The sequence below is a fragment of the Schistocerca gregaria genome, unplaced genomic scaffold (assembly GCF_023897955.1).
Source record: "Schistocerca gregaria isolate iqSchGreg1 unplaced genomic scaffold, iqSchGreg1.2 ptg000449l, whole genome shotgun sequence".
Classification (NCBI taxonomy): domain Eukaryota; kingdom Metazoa; phylum Arthropoda; class Insecta; order Orthoptera; family Acrididae; genus Schistocerca; species Schistocerca gregaria.
In genome coordinates, this window is record NW_026061870.1 from 708,056 (window position 1) to 735,092 (window position 27,037).

Consider the following 27,037-nt stretch of genomic DNA (forward strand, 5'->3'; position numbering starts at 1 on the left):
CTCCAATCGGGCCTTATCCTACCTTTGTGCTCCTTATGCACATTTTATGTTGGTGACAGAAGAATCGTTTCACTGTCAGCTTCAAATGCTGGTTTTCTAAATTTTCTCAGTAGTATTCCTGGGAAAGATGAAACCCTATCATCCAGGGATTCCCACTTGAGCTCCCAAAGCATATCCGTAACACTTATGCGCTGTTAAAACCCATCGTCAATGAACTTTACAGCCCGCCTTCTGTGACTTCCTTTAATACGTCCTGGTGTGGGTTCCAAACACTCGAGCAGTACTCAATAATGGATCGCATCAGTGTCCTATATGCGGTCTTCTTTACAGATCAGCCAGACATTTTCCAAAATTCTCACAATATATCGCAGTGGACCATTCTCCATTCCTACCATAATCCTCACGTGCTCCTTCGTTTTGCTGTCGTTTTGCTGCACATTCTGTCCGCCAGATCTTTATATATATAAGTCCTTTCACGCTTGCCTGGGGCACTTCTGACGATACTCTTGTTACTGATTAACTCTCATGTTTTTGTTTAGGTGCAGAATAATATACCAAGATTATTAGAATTTTTTGTTTTTCATTTATAAATTGAAAGTTCACCTCAAGCATACATATGAGACCGTCGACCTGCAACCTTGGACAAGAAACAGCTGTAACATAAATATATTCACGAAACTCACGGATTTTGAAATCGATTTCATCAGTGGTGGTTCGATTTAATGCCAATTAAAATAAACTACAAGTCAAAAAGACTGTCTTCAAGTCACGGTGTCATGGTCAACGACAACAGTCGCCAGTGTTAATGTGGGAGAAACGGCGAGGCAAAATTGGAAATGCGAACTGATTCTCGTGGACAAACAGTGGAAACCAAAACGCTCTTTCTATGCATCTGAAGAAGCACAGTTCCATCCCAGGAACTCTCCGGCCAGAGCCGCTGAAGACAGCGGACGAACCTCTGCCGGTCATGTTGAGGTTTCAGAGATAGTCTTACACGCGTGCTGCTGGTTCGTGGGTGCTAGCTACCGCTCTGGGGAGTCATACCTCATCAGTATTGTACGCTCAGGACCGTTGACCAAAGGCATTCAGACTGGGGGTCGCACTCCGGAAAGGGGAAGTGCTGTGTCGTTCGAAAAAGACACAGCCAGGGCAAAATCACCACAGGCGCAAAGATGCGAGTTGGTGCCAGTGCCAAAGAGACTCGCCACTTGCACGAGTTCGACCAGCGTCACGGGCGGCGCAGAGGATGAAGATATCGACTTCGCATCGGCCAATTACCGGCCGAGTACAATCCGCCAGTGACCAGACGACAACCGAAAGAAGCGTGCTCGGAAGATAGAAACGCAGCTCTCGCCCACTTGGTGATAGATCATCGTCCAGGGCTGACTTATACAGGAACGTTGTTTAGTGAGCTCTTAGAGGTGAACAGACAGTTGTAAAATGCATTTGCTATGTATTGTGAAGTCTACCTCCAGTTATTTCCCCTTAGCTACTGAGGTCCTTTTTTGTGGTATAGTACAAGCAGTGTCCGCCCCCTGTATCTGAGTGGTTTCACCGAGCGAGGTGGTGCACTGGTTAGCACACTGGACTCGAATCCGGGAGAACGACGATTCAATCCCGCGTCTGGCCATCCTGATTTAGGTGTTCCGTGATTTCCCTAAATCGCTCTAGGCAAATGCCGGGTGGTTCCTTTAAAAGGACTTCCTTCCCCGTCCTTCCCTAATCCAAAGAGACCGATAACCCCCTGTTTGGTCTCTTCCCCGAAAACAATCCAATCCAGTAATTATTAGCCAGCACGCTAGCTCAGCGTGTTCGGCCAGAGGGTTAGCTGCCCTCTGCAATAATAATAATAATAATAAAAAAACTGAGTTAATCGATCAACAACGAACGTAAACGGATGTCTTACGACGTCCGCCCCGACCAGATGCAACGAACAAAAGCGAACAAAATGAGAATAAAAAATAAAAAAAGTGGTCCGCGTAACAGAATGTCAATCCTAAGGGCCCGGGTTAGATTTCCGGCTGGGTCAGAGATTTTCTCCGCTCAGGGACAGGGTATTGTGTTGTCCTAATCATTATCATTTCTATGAAATTACAACCCATAGCTGCTTACAGACGTTGACATATGTCAACGGGGACAGATGAAAATGTGTGGCCCGACCGGGACTCGAACCTGGGATCTCCTGATTACATGGCAGACGCTCTATCCATTTTTTTTTTAATCTCATTTTGTTCGTTTTTCTTTCCTTGTATCTGGTCTGGGTGGACGTCGAACGACACTCGTTTCAGTTCGTTGTTGATCCATTAACTCAGTTTTTATTACAGAGAGCAGCTAGCCTTCTGACCGAACACGCTGAGCTACCGTGCCGGCGAAATGTGGAACGCTTCACGATTTTGCGTGTCATCCTTGCGCAGGGGCCATGCTAATCTTCTCTGTATCGTTCCAATTTTAGTATATGTACCGCCGAAGCGAGTACGGTCCATCTGAGCCACCGAGGACACAGAGGATAGTGTGACTGCAGGGATTTATCTCTGGCACGCCTCCCGCGAAACCCACATTCTCAACGTATTGTCCCGCACTACATTCGTAGTGCCCTCGCCCATTATACTCATTACTCGCGGCGCGTTGCCGATTCCCGTAAGAGTTCGGGCACTGTTGCAGAAGAAGATGGTCAAGTGGCCGGTGAGCCTTTCTTCGTACATACATTATCATTTCATCCCCATCGACGTGCAAGTCGCCGAAGTGGCGTCACATCGAAAGACACGCACCCAGCGAACGGTCTGCGCGACGGGAGGCCCTAGTCACACGACATTTACATTTTTTATTTTACAAGTAGTGTTGCAGACTTCCTTATTCAACTAGTCACAAAGATAAGTAAACCTTTTTAATTCATTTGTGTGACTTTGTTACTAATTTGTTGGAGTATTGTAGAAACTTCTTCTCCTGTCCTGTTAACTTATCCTGGGGGCATAGCTGTGCCATAGTGGCTGGGAGAAATTGTCTTAGCGTTGGAGTGCACGAACTCACAATCTTGCCCTATCGTAACGATAGTGGCAACTCGGCCGCGAGTCCTTTGTAAAACTGGTGGCGAAAGGTTTACAAAAGGAAGTAACAACACTCAATTTTCCGCTCATCAAACGCTACATAGGGGACAACTGTTAATATATTTTATATCGAAAAAAAAAAGGCAACCGCAACCTTCTTCGCCGATACCACAAAGAGCACACTTCAGAAAGATGCTCTCGTAAATCCATCTCGCGGTTCCACCATCAGGGGAAGGGGAAGGGGAAGGAGAGAGATCTTTCGTATAAAACCACGTTTTTTAGCTGACTATTCCCTGTGACGTTTTATTCCCGACCAGTGGTGTGGAACTTTGTATTTTCGCGTAGGTGCCTTCGTACTTGGCATTTACAGAACAAGAGTTAAAAAAAAATTATTTCGAATGTGTGTATATATTAAACTGTAAGGCATACAACTATAGAACTTGGGACACATATTTACGAATCTCTCAGGTTTAGATTACAGATGCTCAATATGTCCTCCACCAGGGAACGGACAATATCACATTGTTCTCCAAGTCCTCTCACACGCGGGTAGCCGGCCGCTGTGGCCGAGCGGTTCTAGGCGCTTCAGTCCGGAACTGCGCTGCTGCTACGATCGCAGGTTCGAATCCTGCCTCGGGCATGGATGTGTGTAACGTCCTTAGGTTAGTCAGGTTTAAGTAGTTCTAAGTCTAGGGGATTGATGACCTCAGATGTTAAGTCCCGTAGTGCTTAGAGCCATTTGAACCATTTTGAACACTCGGGTAAGCATGTCCGTGGCCAATGGTGTTAGCGCAGTACGGATCCGGTTTTTTCAACTCTTCAAAGTTCTGTGGTAGGACTCGTGCATAAACGTAATCTTTAATGAAGCCTTACAAGAAGAAGTCACAGAGCGCCAAATCCTCTGACCGTCGTGGCCAGCTGCCGGCTGTGTGACGACGAACCCAATAGCTCGGTAAAGTTCCGTTCACGCACTTGACGATTCCAGCGAGGGGGTGCCCAGTACTGTTGATGTTCTGCCGGGCGGTGTGACGACGCTGTTTGAGGCGCTATGTCACGGATTGAGGAGCCCTTTCCGCCGGAGGTTGGAGTCCTCGCTCGGGCATGGGTGTGTATGTCATTCTTAGTTTACGTTCGTTTAAGTAATGTGTAAGTCTAGGGACCGTTGAAAAAATGGTTCAAATGGCTCTGAGCACTATGGGACTTAACACCTGAGGCCATCAGTCCCCTACACTTAGAACTACTTAAACCCAAGTAACCTAAAGACATCACACACATCCATGACCGAGGAAGTATTCGAACCTGCAGCCGTAGCAGCTGCGTGGTTCCGGACTGAAGCGCCTAGAACCGCTCGGCCACAGCGGCCGGCTAGGGACTGATGACCTCAGCAGTTTGATCCCTTAGGAATTCACACACATTTGAACATTTTTGAAAAAGTTCTTGTTCAGCATCACAAACAACCAGTTTTGTAACATAGCAAGATACTGCGGGTTGGGCGAATCTCGTACATTTTCAGTGTGTGCATGTGTGTTCTGTACGCCCCAAATTCGAACATTATATTTGTTTACTTTCTCACTAAGGTGGAAAGTACTTTTATCACTGAAAAGGATACGTTGTGCGAAAGTGTTATCATTGTCAATGGTATTCTGAAGCTCGCCAGAAAATGTCACACATTTGTGTTTTTCGTCATGACATAGAGCCTGTAACAGATGCAACTTACATGGCTTAATAAGCAACGGACGTCTCAAAACACGCCGAATTTTTGTTGAAGGCAGTTGTTTAGCTTCGAAAAGCGGTTCGAATTAGTTTGACATTTTGTAAGGTGTCAGGCAAATCCAACACCTTCCATGAAAACCCTGACATAATAAGCAAATCTAGTAGTATGTCACATAGCTCCGAATAAATCGTGACATTAAATTAACCAAAGTAATACGAGTAACGAGTGTGCAAATGGAATACCACAGACTAACACAAGAATACCTAAATGCATGTCGTACCTTCCCACGAGAGACCGACGCATTTCTGAAGGGAGAAACGAGAACAGAAGCCGAGAGCAGAACCGTGTTAAGCTAGAAGGCCCTACGATAAGGGACGGACTGGACACCCACGTCGCCAGCTAACCACTAGAGCTCACCACCCGCACGTTTTAGTGAGAGATTTTTTCGCGTCTCAGGTACGTCAAGGACCACCCCCCAGCCCATGTTAAAAGATAGAGCCCTCCAGAAGAACAGTATAGATCTTACGATAACGCTAAAAGGACCACACCAGCTGCAGGTTTTAGCGTGAGACTTTTTAGCGTCTCTGTTACGTTGCAAACTTTAAAAACATTGCCCCACCACGAAAAGTATAACGTTTCTCATTGGATAGACAGAATTTTTGTAGGCGGAGCTAAAGGTTAACATTGTGACCCTGATTGGTCAAATGGAAACACAGCCAGATAGTTTTTTTTAAAACTAACTTCGGTAAATTGTAGTAAGGAGAAGATAGGAGAGAGTTGCTTCCGAGATGGCGAAGTGAGCGGAGCTGTGCTGCCCGCCGCTGCCCTGACGCTACCTAAACACCGACAAGGTAATGAACGCACGCAATGCCGCATTTTTGAGCGCATAAGGCTTCACTCAGAACTGCAGAAGTCTGGTCTGTTACACCCCCTTTTTGCGTAATACTAGTGTCGATCGTTAATTAAAACTCATGGTGTTCACATTTGCCTCTTGAAGAAAAGATCTGAAACGCGATGATTTTTCTTTTATATAGTTATTGAGAAGCCACATCAGCCACTGTAAATTACGACAAGTTAAATAAGTAATTAAAGATAATTGAGGGTCACTGTAGACCATTTTGATAGTCTTTCTCTTTTGTGAAACTTAATTTACACCTAGATTATAGATGTGATATGGCATAGGTCATCCTTCGATCGATTGTAGAACTTGGAAACCCATTCAGGGAAAATTCGTTCACATTTTTGTTGAACGCAGTTGTTTTTTACCATCCTGTATTAAAACATTTCCTTTTATCAATAGTGCAATTTATAAACGATGTTTTGTGAGTAGAATAAAATTTCCAATGGTAAACTTAACTGCTTTTTCGACGTTATTTTACCAGCTAACTAAAAATAGGAAAGCCTTGAACCCTTTCCACTATATTTAGTGGGTATTAAGATTCTTTTACAGGGAGTGCAGTGGAGCTGACGCTGAGATCATTTAGTATTTGGTTATATCATCGCCAGTCTCACTGAACTCTTCTGAATTCTACATGTCATGTGTGGTCTGGCGTCTCCTTACCAGCAACAGGTCCCAGGTTCAAACTAGTCAATTCCCTAAAAAACACGCTCAGAGCGTCGTTGCGCGGAAGTGGTAGGGAGACACGATATAGAACAAACAGACACCACCATGAATGTTTAGAATTTTAGTCGGTAACACGAGGGCGGCCGGGACTGTTTGCTTCACATACGAGGGTAAGTCAATTATTATCGGCAAAGTAGTTGCAAAATTTTATTGTAATCAAATGGGAAACTTACAAGAACATCATTTTTCGACATAGTCTCCTTGCATTTCAACGCACTTGGTCCATCGTCGTACAAGCTTCGAGATGCCCTCATAAAAGTAGGTTCTCGGTTTAGCTGCGAGCCAGGAATGCACCGCTTCTTTCACTGCTTCGTCCAGGGGAAATCGACTGCCCCTAAATGCCTGTTTGAGTGGACCAAACAAGTGATAGTCATAAGGGACAAGAGGGTGGTGAGTGATTCAGTACTTCAAATTTGAGTTTCTGGAGGGTTTCAGCACTGTGGGCAGTAGTAAACTGACGGGCGTTGTCGTACAACAACCAAACTCCCCACTAACCTTAATATTAGTGGGGATCTGCCCTTGATTGTAGCCGATGACGAGGCGAGTGTCAAGAAAGTTCTAAGGTACTGTGATGTTTCTGGGCTTCAGCCAAAAATTTTAGGTTGGAATTTTTAGTGTGTTGCCGAGTGGCTTACCACTCCTTTTTATACTTGTAATAGGCCAGTTCCAAACGTGTGCTGTGTGTTTCATTTTAACCCTTTCACCTACGTTCTCTTGCAGTTATCCTCTTTATGTGCTGAATTCCACTTTGCAACTGTTGACGTGCAAACTGCCTATGCAGCCTTTCACCTTTAATTTTAGTCCTATTTTAGCACTTGCTGCATTTTAGTGACACTCGTCCGTTGTTGTTTCCGTTCGGGCGCTAAAGACTACACTGTTGAGTGCCCATATCCACCATATCCATCCATCCATCCATCCATCCATACAAACACCTTTTGACAGCAATTCTCGGCGTCTGCTTCGAATTACAGGCTTTAGTGTGGCAGTAAGCATCTCACTGTAACGTAAACTGTCTATTGTTGCGTTCATTTCCCCATAATGTTCCGGTACTGGACCTTGTGCGTCCCAAAAAACCGTAAGCATCAGTTTTCCTGCGGACGGTTGGGTCTTGAACTTTTTCTTGCACAGCGAATTTGGATGTTTCTATTCCATACTCTGCCTTCTACTCTCCAACTTGTAATGATGGATCCATGTTGCGTCACCTGTAATGATCCTGTCAAAGAAGTTGTCCACTTCATTACCACAGCGATCCAAATGTTTTTTGGAGATGTTCGAGCGCGTATGTTTATGCAACTGTGTGAGTTTTTTTTGGGACCCATCTTGCAAAAACTTTGTGAAGCGCAAATCTGTTGTGGATGATTTCGTAGGCAGAACCGTAACTAATTTGCAGACGATGTGCCACTTTGTCAATAGTTAATCGTCTGCCTAAGAGAAGCATTTTACGTGAACACTCAATGGTTTGCCGGCCGCGGTGGTCACGCGATTCTAGGCGCGCAGTCCGGAACCGTGCGACTGCTACGGTCGCAGGTTCGAATCCTGCCTCGGGCATGGATGTGTGTGATGTCCTTAGGTTGGTTAGGTTTAAGTAGTTCTAAGTTCTAGGGGACTAATGACCACAGCAGTTGAGTCCCATAGCGCTCAGAGCCAATTGAACCATTTTTGAACTCAATGGTTTCTTCATTTGTGGCGGCAACCGGTCGTCCGGCTCCTTCACCGTGCGTAACACTTGTGCGACCATTTCGGAATTTTTTAATCGATCCGTAGATATTCCGTTGTGGCAAAACACTGTTCCCATACTGTACCGAAAGTCTTCGGCCCCTGATACGTCTTCCGGCCAGAAAAAGCGGGTCACTGAACGTTGCTCTTCTTTAGTGCAAATAGACAGCAGAGCGGCCATGATTAACAGCACGACAGCGATAGCGAAACTAACATAGCAGCTTGAAAATTGCAAAGATATAACAGCAAAGAAACAAAGCATGCGTCATCAGCGTAAAACGACAGTACTAATAAACAAAAAAAACTAAATTGTGGGTAATAATTGACTTACTCTCGAACATATCCTGTTACTAGAAACTATCGATACCATCATCTGGATGATGAGTTTGGTACATGAATTTGAAACGTCTTTGGACTATAATTCCGGAGTTATACTTCGCTACTCGAGAATACGAAATGATTTCTACTCCGGAGTAGCCATTTCGCAACACGTAGCGATAATCAGTCAAACAGAAGTCAACCGGCATCTACCGACAATAAACATTATTCCTTTCTCCAATAACAGAACCGGGGCGCAGCGAACAATACTTCCGACAAATTAATACTCTGTAATGCGAATATTGTTTCTGAAACACCTTGTACTATATTTCTCACAAAACTCGAACTTTTTGTGCAGTCTTTTTGCACCACCTATGTACTGCTTGTGTAGTTGCTTATTCTGAGACTACAGTGTTAGTTCCTTGTGATTTCCCTTTTCTGAGGACTTTCTCAATTACCCGCGTCCAGTACTAATCTTCCCACTGTAGGAGGCTTCGCCGCCTCAATTTTCAGCATTAACCTTACAGCAAATAGGTGTTTACTGGTTGTAAAGCCTAAAGACGAGACAAGACCTGGTTACAACGACGAATTAATATTATGCAAGATGAAAGGAAGATTCCTTGGCGTCAAACACATAACTGTTTTCAACTAGAGTATCTGTCACTTAGACACATATACTCGTATATCTGACACATGATACAACTGAAAAAAATTATGTACATGATGACAGTGAATCTTCTTTTAACGTGATGCAATGTTAATCTTTAACTTGACTTGCTCTAGGCTGTATCAATATACGATTCGGTTATGCATGGAAAAATATGTCGGAAAAATGTTCGTTACATAAAATTATTGGCCGGCCGCGGTGGTCTCGCGGTTAGAGGCGCGCAGTCCGGAACCGTGCGACTGCTACGGTCGCAGGTTCGAATCCTGCCTCGGGCATGGATGTGTGTGATGTCCTTAGGTTAGTTAGGTTTAAGTAGTTCTAGGGGACTAATGACCACAGCAGTTGAGTCCCATAGTGCTCAGAGCCAAGCCATAAAATTATTAATGATATTTTCACACGTTTCTGGACTGATTTTCCCATTGAACACGCTCAATTTTCGTCCATTAGCTCACAAATTGTTCTCGTGTAAACACATGACCTTACATAATCGCACAGAGAACGGCGTCATAATGCGAGGCCTCTTAGCAGCCTCTTCTGGTCTCCATGGCATGGCATGTCACGACGACTCTCTGGAACCACTTGTTTTCGAGGTCCAACCCTTCTAATTTGGTCAAAAGAAACTCACTCACGCTGATGTAGTAAAATACTAACTGCTTTCATTGTGGAAAAGGTATGGTCCAGTCCCCGCTACCGTCAAAAATCTTCACCAAACAATTTCTCATTTCCACTCATCGCCTGTTGAAGAGTTATGAGTGGATTATTGTCAACCCAAATACCACAATTGTTCTTGTTGAAGTAGCTGTCCGGCTAGAAATGCGATTTATCTCCAAAGATAACATTCGTCCCTAAATTGTCAACCATATTTTGGTTTGCCAATAACTAGCCGGCAAATTCACGCCGTTGAAATTGGTCGTTTGACAACATTGTTGGGCGAGATTAAGATTTGCTTAGATTAAGGTGCTGCTCGAATGTGTACATCGTCTCTCTCTCTCTCTCTCTATCTCTCTCTCTCTCTCTCTCTCTCTCTCTCTCTCTCTCTTCTTTGATATTAAAGTGTTTTGATTTTAATATAAGACTTGGTCGGGATTGTTTGGAAACAGGTAAAGTATATGTAATACGTTGTTTTCGCCGCATATATTCTGCAAGTCCATAATTACGGCTTACAATATATAGGGTGTCCAGAAAAGGGATCCATGATTTCAAAATTAAATATCTCGAAAACAAAGATCGATAGGGGAATGCAGTAAACGGTATGTTTATTGTAAAACTGTAAGAAGTTTATACAGCAGTTTGAAATAATAGTTACAAAAGCTGCTAACAGATGACGCTGTACTCTATACAGCTCATATCAGCACACATAAGTGAAATAATCGTATGAAAACAATCTTTGCAAACAATCACATCACAATGTTTTCAAAATGTTCACAGAGGTGGCGCAAACGAAGAATGAAATTCGTCATCGCATTTCGTAGTGTCTCAACCGAAATCGATTCACATGTCACAGAGATTCAAGCTCGTCCAGCGTGACTGGATGCTTCAGTTAGATCATGTCTTTCACTGTGCCCCACAAAAAAAGTCAAAGGGAATCAAATCCGCGAATATGGAGGCCAATCCATGCCTGCACCAGTAAATTTGGGATATTCCAAAGCAATGACTCGATTCCCGAAGTATTCCTCAAGAAAGCGAAACACTTGTTCGGTCCGATGCGGTCGGGCTCCATCTTGCATAAACCATTCAGTACCTGGTCGATCCTCTAACGCTTATTCTGTGGCGACAAATTGTTCCAAAATTGCAACGTAACGTGCACCAGTGACCGTTTCTCGAATGAAAAAAGGGCCAATAATGCCTCTGCTGCATACTGCAGCCCACACAGTAACTTTAGGAGAACACAGGGGTTTCGCTTCACACCAATATGGCTTTTCGGAACCCCTAAATCGCCAGCTCTGCTTATTCGCGTATCCATCAGGTGGAAGTGTGCTTCATTTGTAAACCAGATGCAGCCAACATCAAATCCTTCACTATCAATCATTGTGAGCATCTGATTAGCAAAGGCAACCCTTTGTTGCACAGCTCGTACGGGTGTGGCCTGATGCGTTTGAATTTCGAATGGAAACATGTGTAGGCCCTTTTTCAGTATTTTGTGCGTGCTGGAACGCTTCAAACCAGTCTCAGATGCAATTCTACGGACGAATGACATTGGATTTCGCTGAATAATTCCAGAAACTGTGGCGATATTTTCAGGCGTAACTGCGGTTTGCTTGCGGCCAACATGCCCCACTAGATCATCAGTTTCGGTGACTGTTCGTTGAAATTTTGCGGAGAGCATACGAATGGTCTTCGCATCGGGTCCTTTTGGAACATTAAATCGTGCTTGAAAACTTCGCCTTGTTGCCATAGGACTCACTTCTAACCTGTGGTACTCTAGCACCAGATAAACGCGTTGTTCAATGGAGTACCTGGTTTTAATCTCTTCCTTCGGTGCGCAAACCTCCTTTCACGTTTCAGTAGTGGAACTGATCGCTCTGGGTTTCGGATCACTATTTATACTAGGCATTACGCAGCTTTTGTAACTATTATTTCAAACTGCTGTATAAACTTCTTACAGCTTTCACAATAAACATACCGTTTACTGCATTCCTCTATCGATCTTTGTTTTCGAGATATTTAATTTTGAAATCAGGGAGTCCTTTTCTGGACACCCTGTATGCCGACGAAGGTGGTACGCGGGCAAAAATAATAGTAAAGATGGTTACAGTTTTGCTTGCAGTGGTTTAATTACATTATCCAAACTAACGGTTAGCTCAAAGATAATCAGAAGTAGCATGAAACTATTACTGTTATTATCCATTAAGTTAATTGGTGCGAAGAGAGAGGCGATATTACCACCTACGTAGGGTAAGTATTTGTGCCCATGATAAATAATTTCATTTATATCACACTGGCTTCAGTTTGGTTAAGCATTTACTTGAGAGACATAAATTTAATTGCAAACTCAAAGACATCGTAAAGCAAGCCTAAGCCTTGTTGCCTACAGTGGTTAAATTTATCTATGTATTTCTGTAAAGATTCTGATAAAATGAACTTTGCGGATACTAACGCTTGAAAATTATTATTAATATTCAAAGTATTTGTTATGTTGACTTGAGGGTGAAGCCAAATATTTAATATTTTATTTAAATTCTGCGTAATGGCCTCCTGTGCGCCATTACGACAAAAGAAAGCCGGAAGGGCAATCTTCTGCAAAATTCACTTTAAATAATTATTTTCATGTAAGTATTTCCACAGCGAGGGAAAGGTTTTAAATAAGAACAGGAGAAATTCACTTTTTACCATATATTGTAACAGAAAATACATACAGCGAATACTTAGTGCCTCAGACCGGCTAAGCAATTTAATTCTTCAGCAGCAGACGCGAAAGTAGCATTAGATCTTTGTGCCGACTCTTTTCGGCACTAATGAGTTAGGATTTCCTTCATCACAAAGAATGTCTTTCCATTGTATAATTGTTTTTTGATGCTATAATAATTTCATTAATATTTTTAACACAAAAATATATTAACGAGTTGTAGGTGTGTAATTATCCGTCGTATAAGCTACGGTTTTTATCGACAGAAATACACTCAGTTTTGTTCTTTCTTTATACTTCACATTTACTGGTCTGGTATAGGTTTAGTTTAATTTTTATAGGACTTTCCAGGAGACGTCACACGAAGCTCATCTTATTGAAGACGAAGGCAGGCCCGATCTCTCTGAGTTACACTCAGGTTTATTGAGCCAACATGTTCAGAAGATTTGTCGGAACTTCGCTTTGATGTCCTGTCAGCAGTAACTGGACTGCTTTCTTCAAAATTTTCAGTTACTCGTGCAATTGACGATCAATTGGGCACGTTTCGGCGACTGAATAGTGAACGCCATGTGACGAGTGTCTCTCAAGAACCTTCCTCGTATTTTTAACAAGTTTTGGTGACGAAGATGCGTCAATCGACGGTAACTGCAAAGTCTCTGGGTGAAAACTGAGTAATAGGGAGTGTTAACAACTGATTGGAAGGAAAATGACACATAAATAGTGCATTCTAAGTGGGACACGTTTATACATCTATACTCAGCATGCTTCCTTGTTCCATTCGTGAATGGTGCGTGTGTGTATGTGTGTGTGTGTGTGTGTGTGTGTGTGTGTGTGTGTGTGTGTGTGTGAGAGAGAGAGAGAGAGAGAGAGAGAGAGAGAGGGAGGGAGAGAGAGAGAGAGAGAGAGAGAGAGTGAGTGAGTGAAGAGTGACTGTCGGTAAACCATCGATGCCTTTATGCAGCCGACGCCGTATCGGGACTTGTGCGCTTCTGTTTCAGTTTCGGGAAGAACGAACCATACATGTCCTAACACAGCAAATTATTACGAGTTGTCGTGTTGCATTGTAAGCGTAGCTTGTCGTGGGGCCGTAAGGACAGATTTTGATTCTTACGCTGGCACAGCTGACCCTGGCTACTGGCCTCAGCAAGCCGTGGACTTGTTTAACGCTAAGTAACATTACTCTCTATGGATTTGAAGAAGTACTATTAAATATTAATCGACGTGTTTTATACTTAGTATACAAAATTATATCTGTAACACAACCATAGCGTTAAAATTCCAAATCGATAACTTCAATACTTTGGGAGGTATAAATTTTTACCTAAAACACATAATAATCGTAATGGCATTGTGAAACCGAGTAGGGACAGTAATGTATTCTCCTATAGTATCAACTGAAACTACGACCAAGAGCATAGGTTCATAAAATCTAATTTTCTGGAATTTTCTTTATTTTCAATACCACAAATTTGTGACGTAATTAAAAGTACTTTCGAAAATTATTATTCCATCATGTTTTGTTTGTGTATTTTTGAGAGACTGAGAGAATGAGTGAATGGAGGGCACACGTAAAGTGACAATGTGAGATTTTATTAAAACTATATAAATATATGTCCGAGACGGTTGTTGCGCAATAGGGAGCCGCCCGTTGTAATCGAGCGGTTCTAGGCGCTTCAGTCGGGAACCGTGCTGCTGCTGCTACTGTCTCAGGTTCGAATCCTGCCTCGAGCATGGATGTGTGTGATGTCCTTAGGTTAGTTAAGTTTAAGTAATTCTACGTTTAGGGGACTGATGACCTCAGATGTTGAGTCCCATAGTGCTAAGAGCCATTTGAGCAATAGGCGAAATGTTTGACGTACGTCTAAGTGAGCTTGGTTTGGTAAAAGGAAGCCAGAAGGGGAGTTGATTATTAAATTTATTTGTATTTTATTGTCTGGCAAGAAATCGTATTTTATTGTCATTAAATTTTAGTTAGTTTCGAATTATGAGATTTCTAGCTTAAATTACTTGTGGTAATCTGATTGGCGAGTACAGAAGTGCTTGAGATTATCTTATTGACTGCTTAAAATACTAGCCAATAGGAATTCAGTGTTTCCCGCGCTTTTGAACAGGGCTTTGTGCCTCAGATCTATAAGTCGAGACAATCTCTCAGAAGCCGTCTAATGGTAAACACCTTTGTTAAACCGCTCTGATCAAATTTGTATCAAAATGAAGAAATTCGCGCTTCTGATTGGTTTACGTGTAGCGGACGGAAAGCGACTATAGTATTGATTGTTTTGTGAAAGTTTGAGCCCTGTGAGTGGTTTATTTAAGGAGATATTCGTGTGTGAACATTTAATGTCGTCCATAAACTACGGGTGGCGTGTTTCGTGCAGATAACGAAACATTATGGCGAGCACTTCGTTACAAGAAGCCCACTGGAGACTGAATGTGTTAACTTGCAAGTGTTACTGGATCAGTGACCTTCTGGCTGCTTTCGGGTGTGAACTTGTAACAGAGACAATCAGTAACATTGCATGATTGATGTCGGGATATCAAATACGGACTTGATAGCAGTTTTCCTTGTTGTAATGACAATAAACCAAGTAAAAGGAAAATTTTGACATTTTTTTTTCTCGAACGACTCGTGCAAGAATCTCGAAGGCTCGATAGTTTAACTTACAGCGACCGTCCATTGACTGGAGTAATGCAGCCTTTGCGTGGTAGGTATTTAGTTGAATTTTTGTCAACGCTGCTCTTGTTGGCTAAACCAGTATCCACCAGCGCAGAGTGAAGAGGCAGACAACCTGAAACCTATTCAGGTAGTTGGACTAAGTGCTTAATGAATAGAGAAAGGACAACCCGCCTCGCCGCAATATAAAATGGCTATTATTACGATGGGGTTGCCACTCAAAAAGACACTTTAAAATTATTCCCTGCAACACTCCCCCCCCCCCCCCCCCCCTCCCTCTTCAACCTTCTGGTTCACGGGTTGCGGATTTTCTCTGCGAAGGGACTGGGTGTTTGTGTTGTCCACATCATTTCATCTTCATCATCATCATCATCATTCGTGACAGTGGCTAGATTGGATTGCGAAAAAAAATGGACCGCGAATAAATTGGGACTTTGTACGGGCGCTGATGACCGCGCAGTTGAGCGCCCCACAAACCAGACATCATCATCATCACACCCTCTCGCCGTCCGTTCCATTTCGGAGGAGGTATCCGTGTACACCTCTCTGCGTCTAGTGTAATCGCATGGTCAGATGTGACTTCGATTTTAGGAAGTATTTGTGCATCGTGTATCTGAGGCGGATGTGGGAAACCGCCTAAAAACCACATCCACTATGGAATGTACACAGGTGCCCGTCGTTAATCCGCGAGGCGGATACGATTCGTAGCCGGCGAGGCAACCTGTATCTCGGAGGCGCGTGCCTTAATGCGCTCGGCTATCCGGGTAGCTCCAATTCCTATTTTTTTCCTCGTGCTCATTTCGCGAGACGTCGTGTTAGGGAGTAATAAGCTGCCCGACTCATTCTCAGTGTACGCTATAGAAATTTCGACAGAAACCTCTGTGTGATCCACAACGCCTTTATTGCAGCGTTTGCCACTTGCCTGTGTTGGGCATCTCCGTAAAGCTCTCGCGCCGAGTAAACGATCCCGTGGCGAAACGTGCCTCTCTTCGTCGGTTCTTTACCATTTTTTTCTTTCTTCTTTTTTTTTTGTCATCAGTCTATTGACTGGTTTGATGCGGCCCGCCACGAATTCCTTTCCTGTGTACATTCCATAGTGGATGTGGTTAGCACTTGCAACCTACGTCCTCAATTATTTGCTTGACGTAATCCAATCTCTGTCTTCCTCTACAGTTTTTGCCCTCTACAGCTCCCTCTAGTACCATGGAAGTCATTCCCTAATGTCTTAGCAGATATCCTATCATCCTGTCCCTTCTCCTTATCAGTGTTTTCCACATATTCCTTTCCTCTCCGATTCTGCGTAGAACCTCCTCATTCATTACCTTATCAGTCAACCTAATTTTCAAAATTCATCTATAGCACCACATCTCAAATGCTTCGATTCTCTTCTGTTCCAGCTTTCCCACAGTCCATGTTTCACTACCATACAATGCTGTACTCCAGACGTACATCCTCAGAAATTTCTTCCCAAATTAATGCCGGTATTTGATATTAGTAGACCTCTCTTGGCCAGAAATGCCTTTTTTGCCATAGCGATTGTGCTTTTGATGTCCTCCTTGCTCCGTCCGTCATTGGTTATTTTACTGCCTAGGTGGCAGAATTCCTTAACTTCACTGACTTCGTGACCATCAATCCTGATGTTAAGTTTCTCGCTGTTCTCATTTCTACTACTTCTCATTACCTTCGTCTTTCTCCGATTTACGCTCAAACCATACTGTGTACTCAATAGACTGTTCATTCCGTTCAGCAGATCATTTAATTCTTCTTCACTTTCACTCAGGATAGCAATGTCATCAGCGAATCGTGTCATTGATATCTTTTCCATATCCTCCATTAATTCAACCTGGTAAGGGTGACAGACGCATCATCAATACTCAAGAATCGATCAAACACAGGCTTTTTGTAAGCTGCATATTCCGCGGATGAATTGCATATCCTTAAGATTCTTCGACTGAAACTCAGTCTGGCATCTACTTTTTCTACTATTTCTTTTATACAGCCGTTCCAGTTTGTATCGCGACAGGCAGTTACTCCTAGGTATTTCACAGTAGTTTCTAGAGTTGCGCCTTACCAAAACTACGGTTCGTTAGTTTTGGTACAGTACATAAACGATATAGTAAATGGTAGCATTATGCTGGTACTGGTACTATTAGTAGGGGAAGATACAAAAATGAAACTGTATGAAAGAAAATGGGGGCCGACGATTTCTCTTTGTTTCCTGCTTTGTTTGGTTGTTTGTTTTGCACATAATTAAAACTGCACGTCATTCAGTTTTAGTCCATTGTGTTTTTTATATCATTACAGGATATTATTTGCATTTTGTACACTACTGGCCATTAAAATTGCTACACCAAGAAGAAATGCAGATGATAAACGGGGATTCATTGGACAAATATATTATACTAGAACTGACATATGCTTACATTTTCACGCAATGTGGGTGCATAGATCCTGAGAAATCAGTACCCAGAACAACCAACTCTGGCCGTAATAACAGCCCTGATACGCCTGGGCATTGAGTCAAACAGAGTTTGGGTGGCGTGTACAAGTACAGCTGCTCATTCAGCTTCAACACGATACCACAGTTCATCAAGAGTAGTGACTGGCGTATTGTGACGAGCCAGTTGCTCGGCCACCATTGACCAGACGTTTTCAGTTGGTGAGGGATCTGGAGAATGTGCTGGCTAGGGCAGCAGTCGAACATTTTTCTGTATCCAGAAAGGCCCGTACACGACCTGTAACATGCGATCGTGCATTATCCTGCTGAAATGTACGGTTTCGCAGGGATCGAATGTAGGGTAGAGTCACGGGTCGTAACACATCTGAAATGTAACGTCCACTGTTCAAAGTGCAGTCAATGCGAACAAGAGGCGACCGAGACGTGTAAGTAATGGCACCCCATACCATCACGCCGGGTGATGCGCCAGTATGGCGGTGACGAATACACACTTCCAATGTGCGTTCACCGCGATGTCGCCAAACACGGATGCGACCATCATAATGCTGTAAACAGAACCTGGATTTGTCCGAAAAAAATGACGTTTTGCCATGCGTGCACCGAGGTTCGTCGATGAGTACACCATCGCAGGCGCTCCTGTCAGTGATGCAGCGTCGAGGGTAATCGCAGCCATGGTCTCCTAGCTGATAGTCCATGCTGCTGCAAACGTCGTCGAACTGTCCATGCAGATGGTAGTTGTCTTGCAAACGTCCCGATCTGTTGACTCAGGGATCGAGACGTGGCTGCACGTTCTGTTATAGCCATGCGGATAAGGTACCTGTCATCTCGACTGCTAGTGATACGAGGCCGTTGGGATCCAGGAAGGCGTTCCGTATTACCCTCCTGAACCCACCGATTCCATATCCTGCCAATAGTAATTGGATCTCGACCAACGCGAGCAGCAATGTCGAGATACGATAAACGTAATGGTACGCATTTCTCCTCCTTACACGAGGCATCACAACAACGTTTCACCAGGCAACGCCGGTCAACTACTGTTGGTGTGTGAGGAATCTGTTGGAAACTTTCCTCATGTCAGCACGTTGTAGATGTCACCACCGGCGCCAGGCTTGTGTGAATGACCTGAAAAGCTAATCTTTTGCACATCACAGCATCTTCTTCCTGTCGGTTAAATTTCGCGTCTGTAGCATGTCATCTTCGTAGTGTATCAATTTTAGTGGCCAGTAGTGTATTAAAAGTTAGTTGATCATCTCACACAGGTGATTTTGTATGAGAGCAGGAGGTTGTTCGTGGTTATCGCTCGCACCCTGATTACAGATTTGTACGTCAGTCTACTGAATCGACCTTTTGTGCTGCCATTCATGGATTGCGTCCCAGGGGGTGTTTTCAAACAAGATAATCCTCGCCCACATACCGCTGTTGTAATCCAACATGCTATGCAGGATGTCGACATGTTGCCTTTGCCTGCTCGACCACCAGATCTGTCTCCATAGGAACACGTGTGGGACATTATCGGATGAGAACTGCAGCGTCATCCACAAACTGCATTAACCACCCTTGTATTGACAGAGCAGGTGCAGCAGACATGGAGCTCCATCTCACAAACTGACATCAGGCACTTGTACGATACAGTGTATGCACATTTGCGTGCTTGCATTTAGCACCTGTTATTAGTGTACCAGCATTTAACATTTGCAATGGCTTTCCTCAACCTAGACAAATTTTGTCCCGAAATAAATTATTTATTGCTGCTAGGACTTTTACTGTCGTCGTACAAGCAAAAAAGTGCCACTTGTAACGTTCCCTCTTTCTGTTTATTTAGGTTTGATTTGTTTGATTGTTATTCTTTATTTCTATTATTCGGAATCTTTTTTTTTATTAAATTGAGCCTGAAACTTTCGTAATAAATACTTCGCGTGAAGTACGATTTGCAGCATAAACAAAAATTAATTTCGGAAATGTAATCCACTGAATATTAAAAGTAAAGCTTTTGAACAACGCGCGTGACTGACTAGATACATTCAGAGGGTACGTACATTCGCGTGCGAGTGGTTGCGGTTTGATGAGAAATTTTCATTGTGAAATAATTTCGTCGTAACACACTCGGAGATTGCGAACGTACATTCAGAGTAGAGGCACGTACGTTCTATCATTCCCCGTGGCCTCTGTAAAAGAATGGCAATTATTTAAATGTAAGAGCATTTCTTTTGCATCGGACTAGTATTTTTATAAGGAAAAGAAGATTGCAGGTTCTGAATGTCTCGGCAAAACGAATCGGAAGTAATTTTAGCGGCCACGAAAGGAAAGTAGAGAGCACAATCACGTACCTCTATTGTTGAGCAGCGCCGTTTTGAAGATCTTCGGTTCCATCTAAAACTCGCCTTCTCTGCTTAACATAAATACTCCATAGGCATGGGAATAAGGCTTGTTGTGCGATGAAAATAATATAAAACACATCTTGCGTCTTTTAACTCTTTCATTTACCACACACACACACACACTAGTAATTAGACAGTACGACATCCCACCAGCCCATCAGAACAAAAAGTAGTCGTTCATACAAGAAATAAAAAACGAAAGGCGAAATTGTTCCTATGTCTCTCAAAGATAAAAAGTTTACCAGATATTTCTCTGGTGTGTCACTGGAACAATTTTTTTTTCAGCACCTCTGCGATTAAATCACAATATTTTCAGTTCCTTTACACACTAAATACGAGTCAGCCAACAGGCTGTTTGCTAGATAACTGCGAATGTGTGGTTACGAGCGGCCATTGACTTCGGTATGAAATATTGTACCCTTTTAGTTCAAATGGCTCTAAGCACTATGGGACTTAACATCTGATGCCATCAGCCCCCTAGACTACGTAAATGTAACTAAGGACATCACACACATCCATGCCCGAAGCAGGATTCGAAAATGAGACCGTATCAGCCGCGTGGTAGTACAAATATATTTAAAAGATAGACTTTCCGATTAACTTACCATCTAACTGAACTGAAATTTCATCCCTGGCCTATAATCAGAGAAAGAACCACCTCAAAAATTTGGTGCCCAAATAAGACGATGTCTAAATAGTCAGCGTGGTTGAAAATGGATAAGTCGACCAGGATCTCGACCTTGGCCATCAAGATACCCTGACCTTAGTCCTGTGGATTTTTTTGTTTGATATCGCTGCACCGTTTCGTCATATTTACGACATAATTCTGGGGTGTCTGAAACAATTCGTAAGTCACTGACCATTATATCAGATCCCGTGAAACGATGTGATCTCTCTATTTACCATTGCAAGACGAGTTGGAGAGAAATTTGACTTGAAGATATTTTCTTTAGGGGAGCCAATATTACGAGTAGACAAAACGAATAGCCTTCCGCCTACAGCGATTGCCACTCTGTTCATGGTGAAATTTGAGGAGGAAGCATTAGAGACGGATAGATACAAAGTCACATGCTTCTTTAGCTATGCTGATGATACCTTTGCGATCTGGCCTTAGGGTAGGGACAGGGTCAATGAGGATTTCGAACGTTTAACTCGCGCCACTCAAATATGAAATTAATCATAGAAATGGAGAAAGATGGTGAGATGCCATTTCTGGACGTGATAGTCATAAGGAAAGCAGATGGGTCGTTTGACCACAGTGCGCATCGCAGATGAGCACAAATGAAAACGTCTGGTCAATGGCGGACGAGCAACTGGCTCTTCACAATACGCCAGCCATTACGCTTGATGAACTGTGGTATCGTGTTGAAGGTACATGGGCAGCTGTACCTGTACACTCCATCCAAGCTCTGTCTGACTCAATGCCCAGGCGTATCGAGGCCATTATTACGGCCAGAGGTGGTTGTTCTGGGTACTCATTTATCAGGATCTATGCACCCAAATTGCGTGAATATGTAATCACGTGTCAGTTCTAGTATATTTGTCCACTGAATACCCTTTTATCATCTGCGTTTCTTCTTGGTGTAGCAATTTTAATGGCCAGTAGGTTATTCCCCATTCTTTTGGCTACAAAACCCTGTTTTTCAACATAATCTCCGTTCAATGCAACGGCCCTACCAATCTTACTGGGAGGAGACGTATGCGAGTATGGTACCACTCCACTGGTCGACGCCTGACCAGCGTCTTGCTGCAGCAATAACTTCCCTATCACCCACGTACTGCTTCCCACCGGGCACATCCTTCAATGGGCCAAACAGTTGGAAGTTGGGAGATGCTAGACCCTGGGTGTAGAGTGCACAAGGAAGACATTCCTATGAAATTCTGTGAGCTCCTCTCGGGTAGAGGGAGACCAAGAGATGAATACACCAAGAAGATTCAGAAGGATGTAGGTTGCAGTAGGTACTGGGAGATGAAGAAGCTTGCACAGGATAGAGCAGGATGGAGAGTGCGTCAAACCAGTCTCTGGACTGAAAACCACAACAACAACAACAACTACAACATGTGGGAGGTCACAAAACGGGTAACCAATTTAGAGTCTAAGAAGACGATCGCCATGACTCTACCCGCTGAGGGTGCTTCTCTGAACTTTTTCTTCAGAGTAGATGTGCTGTGTTAGGAAGTAGGGAGCAGTGGGAAGAAACAGTTCGACACCGTACGGGGGACATCGTTTGGTTCACCGATGGGTCGAAAACAGACCAAGACGTTGGGGCAGGGTTGTACGGAGTTCAGCCAAGACTGGAGAGCATCATCTCTCTAGGAAAACTGGCCTGTGTATCAAGCTCAAATTACTGCAATCAGGGCATGTGTGGAAGAGAATATGCGTAGGTGTTACAATGGCCCTAGCATCTACATCCATTCAGAGAGCCAGGAAGCCCTGAAATCATTGGCAGTTCCTGCAACAAGATCTAAGATTATTGCAGATTGTCACAGGGCTCTGGTGGAGCTAGGGGGAAGCAATAGGGTAAACCTAGTGTGGGTCCCTGGCCACTCAGGGATCTGTGGCAATGAACAAGCCGATAGATTGGCTAGTATGGGGGCAAAAACTCCATTTATTGGACCGGAACCTGTCCTGGCAATAACCAAAGCTATGATCAAATTAGAACTATGGGACAGGCCTAGGAAACAGCATGTAGGACATTGAACCAAGGTCCATAAACAAAAACATGTTATGGTAATGCCCAAGCCAATGCTATGATGAAATTAGAACTACGGGACTGGCCTAGGAAACAGCACGTAGGACATTGGACCAAGGTCCATAAACAAAAACATGTTATGGTAATGCCCAAGCCAAGGCTATGATGAAATTAGAACTACGGGACTGGCCTAGGAAACAGCACGTAGGACATTGGACCAAGGTCCATAAACAAAAACATGTTATGGTAATGCCCAAGCCAAGGCTATGATAAAATTAGAACTACGGGACTGGCCTAGGAAACAGCACATAGGACATTGGACCAAGGTCCATAAACAAAAACATGTTATGGTAATGCCCAAGCCATGTTTTAAAAGAAGCTCTGTAATCCTGAGATTGAACAGGAAAGGGATCAAACTCGTGACTGGACTGATGAACGGCCATGGGAATTTCAGAAAACAACAACACACAATGGGTATAACGGAAGAGGACCCTAAATGTAGGATCTGCGATGAGGGTGAAGAAACTGCATCACATCTAATCTTCGAGTGCACGTCATTGGAGAGTAACAGAATCTTCGGGACAGCTAGATCTGAAGAAATTGTGTTTAACAAAAAACTGATAGAGGGACTCCTTGCACTATTTAAGGGCACTGGTTGGCTTTGCTAGACATCCAGGGAGCGATACCACACAATAAACCTAGTTTCGGTGCGGGCAGTGGCGGGTCAGACCTAAGCTGTTTTAGCTTCCTTGTTGAAATCAATCAATCAATCAATCAATCAATCAATCAATCAATCAATCAATCAATCAATCAATCAAGCAATCAATCAATCAATCAATCAATCAATCAATCAATCAATCAATCAATCAATCAATCAATCAATCAATCAATCAATCAATCAATCAATCAATCAATCAATCAATCAATCAGATGTGCTGTGGCGACACTCCATGAACTGCAGTTTTCTTTCCGGTTCCAGGTGATGAGCTCATGTTTCATCGCTTGTGACGATGTTCGACGAAAAATTGTAACGATCAGCCGCGTAACTCGCAAGAAACTCCGACAGGTGGTTCTTCGTTGCTCTAGTCTTATGTTATGCTGCGAGGAACCCAGGTCGATTACACCTTTGAGTACCCCAACTGATAGACGCGTGTCAGCACTGCCAACAGAGACGTCCAGTTTAGCATCGACGTGTTTTATTGTGATTCGTCCACTACCTCGAGTGAGAGTGTCCGCACGTTCCAACACTGGAGGAGTCACAACTGTGTGCGGCCGGCAGCCACGCGGGAGATAGGAAAGGTTTGCGCGACCTCATTGCGGATTATGGCAGACGCCTCGCCCAACGACTCACCGTGCTTCTGTTCACTGCCAGGTCTTCGTAGACAATCTACAAGCTCCGGTGAATATCTGTATTTTTCCGCAAAAAGAAACTCAATGACAGCTACCTTCTTGGAAAGCACGCCCGTTACAGACACCATTTTGGAGTCTACGTACAGCGCCGCCACATACAGGAACTTCATGAAACTTTAACGGCTGGAGAGTGTGTATTCTACGATTTCTCACAAGAAATTCTGCATTTTTACAACCGAAATTGGCCGAGAAATAAAAATTTATTGCATTGCCCGTAGTTATTGAGCGTCCATCGTAGATTGAGACTAAACCAAAAAGTTTAAATTCGAAATACGTTTGTACTAACCGGAACAATACTTCTTACTGGAGACAGTAGCGTCTCGTAACAAAATATTCGGAATTGGTTCTCATGTTTGATGAAACGTTTTTGTTTGTACATTGGAGCGCCAAAAACTCTGGTATAGGCATGCGTATGCAAATACAGAGATATGTAAACAGGCAGAATACGGTGAGTCGGTCGGCAATGTCTTTATTACACATGTGTCTGACGCCATTGTTAGGTCGGTTACTGCTTCTAAAATGGCAGACTTACAGTCGGCGCACGATCGATGGGACACAGCATCTCCGAGGTAGCGATGAAGTGGGGATTTTTCCGTACGGCCATTTCACTAGTGTACCATAAATGTCAGGAATCCGGTAAAACATCACATCTCCGACATCGCTAAGGCGGGGAAAAATATCCTGCAAGAACGGGACAAACGACGCCTGAAGAGAATCGTTCGACGTCACAGAAGTGCAATCCTTCCGCAAACTGCTACAGATAATGCTGGGCCATCAACAAGTGTCAGTGTGCGAACCTTTCAACGAAACATCATCGATATGGGCTTTCGGAGCCGAAGGCCCGCTCGTCTACCCTTGATGGGTGCACGACACCAAGTTTCACGCGTCGCCTGGGCCCATCAACACCGACATTGACTGTTGATGACTGGAAACATGTTGACTGGTCGGACGAGTCTCGTTTCAAATAGTATCGAGCGGGTGGACGTGCACGGGTATGGAGACAGCCTCATGAATCCATGGACCCTGCATGTCTGCAGGGGACTGTTCAAGCTGGTGGAGGCTCTGTAATGATATGGAGCGTGCAACACGAGTGATATGGGTCCCCTGATACGTCTATATACGACTCTGATAGGTAACACGTACATAAGCATCCTGTCTGATCACCTGCATCCATTCGCGTCCATTGTGCACTCCAACGGATTTGGGCAATTCCAGCAAAACAATGCGACACTCCACACGCTCAAAACTGCTACATAGTGCCTCCAGGAACACTCTTCGGAGTTTAAACACTTCCGCTGGCTACCAAACTCCTTAGACGTGAACATTATTCAGCATATCTGGGATGCCTTGCAATGTGCTCTTCAGAAGAGATCTCCACGCACTCGCACTCTTACGGATTTATGGACAGCCCTGAAGGATTCATGGTGTGAATTTCCTCCAGCACTACTTCAGACATTAGTCGAGTCCATGCCACGTCGTGTTGCGGCATTTCTCTCGCTCGCGGGGACCCTACAGGGTATTAGGCAGGTGTACCTTACCCTTTGGCTCTTAAGTATACTATCACAGTTCTAGAAAGTAGAAGATCGAACCTTTGTTTCAGTTTAGCAAAACCGTGAGTATATATCGTTACAGAGATTAATGCCGCTATAGCTTTTACAAGTTTAATGACTGCTGATATCATTGGCGATTTGCCTCTGCATTACAGACAGAAATTTCTCCACAGTTGTATCGTTAAGAAACTGCCATAGAGAAGCAAATGCATCCCTTAAAATTTAATGAAGTCACAGAAGTACTTCGCCAGCGTATTAATGGCCTACAACTGATCCGCTCACAGCCGTTTAGCAGCCCAGAGATTCCGACTCGGTTCTCCAGTAGGGCCGAACACGAACCGAAGCTCCGTTAATTCTTCCTTTCTGTGTGTCCCGTCGTTTCCATTAAGACCCAATTCAGGCTGGAAAGATTCCCTTCGGAGAACTGCTAATGGCAGCCATATATATTCGAATGAGGCCCTTTAGAGCCTCGCCTGTCACATAAATTGTCCCCTAATCGGAAATAACCGGCGCGAGAACTCCTTACCCAACTTTCGCTCCGGAGTGACCCGGTTGCGAGCCTTACATCTCTCTCTGTGCGTCATTTTTGCCCCGATTATTTATCCCTTTTGCCTCCACCTCACACTCCTTCTACATTTCTTTCTATAGCCAACAATGAAGAATAATGGTCTGGGAGAGCTCCGACGTCCTCTCGGGAAATTCTTGTTCGAGCGCACGACAAATGAAAAAGTGTCCGACAGGTGGAAATGTATCATAATATTAGCATGACTCGAAAACTTGTTATTACGAAGTACATCATTTTTAAGTTAACTTGAAAGATCTGCATGCAACGTAATAGAGGCGAAGATTGACTGTTTACGTTAACAGGTTGCAGAGAATGTAGTGATTCCTAAGAAGAGTAAGATATCTTCATATCTGCCGCGTTTCATGACTGATGAGTCCGCTTCCAGACGTCAAGACAATAAATTTAATCTCATCAAAATATACAGTGAAAAAAAAACAGCGATAGGCTATAGGGACAGGTTCCTTGCAACAAAACAAGAGTAAACATGTTTAATGTTTATAGATACATTTATAAATATACAGGGTGTTTCAGAAGTGATGCTCAATATTCGCGGATATGACAGAAATGATCATTCGAAACAGAAAAAAAGAAAAAAACTCATGTAAAATGGTCTCTAAAAAGCATACCTTAAGGACTATGAGAACTTGTTCATCTTCGATACGATGAAAGGCTTCTCCTCTACTTGTGTGCGTACTGTAAGACCTTCGGTACACACACCATCAGATTATTTGACTTGTCGCTCTAGCGAAGTAGGCGAGTGTTAGCAATATGTCTCGTGGTCTTATCGTGGCGTGTTTATCTTCTGCCGTTATGTCAGATGATAGAAATGCCACTTGCACGCTTAGAGCAGCAGATTGACGGTGACCAACTTTAAACAGAACTT

The 27,037-nt window shown here is 43.6% G+C and overlaps 1 protein-coding gene and 1 non-coding gene across 2 annotated transcripts in view; both read right to left on the bottom strand.

Moving 5' to 3' along the window:
• The window catches only part of LOC126312745 (serine-enriched protein-like), a 172,481-nt gene extending 145,678 nt beyond the window's left edge, over positions 1 to 26,803 (bottom strand). The window contains exon 1 of the mRNA XM_049992243.1: positions 26,781 to 26,803. The gene's annotated coding sequence lies outside the window, so the exon portion shown is untranslated. The remainder of the gene's footprint in view (positions 1 to 26,780) is intronic.
• Positions 2,370 to 2,476, bottom strand: LOC126312751 (U6 spliceosomal RNA). Its single transcript, XR_007554814.1, has one exon. It is a non-coding gene; the product is annotated as a U6 spliceosomal RNA (small nuclear RNA).
• Positions 26,804 to 27,037: the final 234 nt, after the last annotated feature.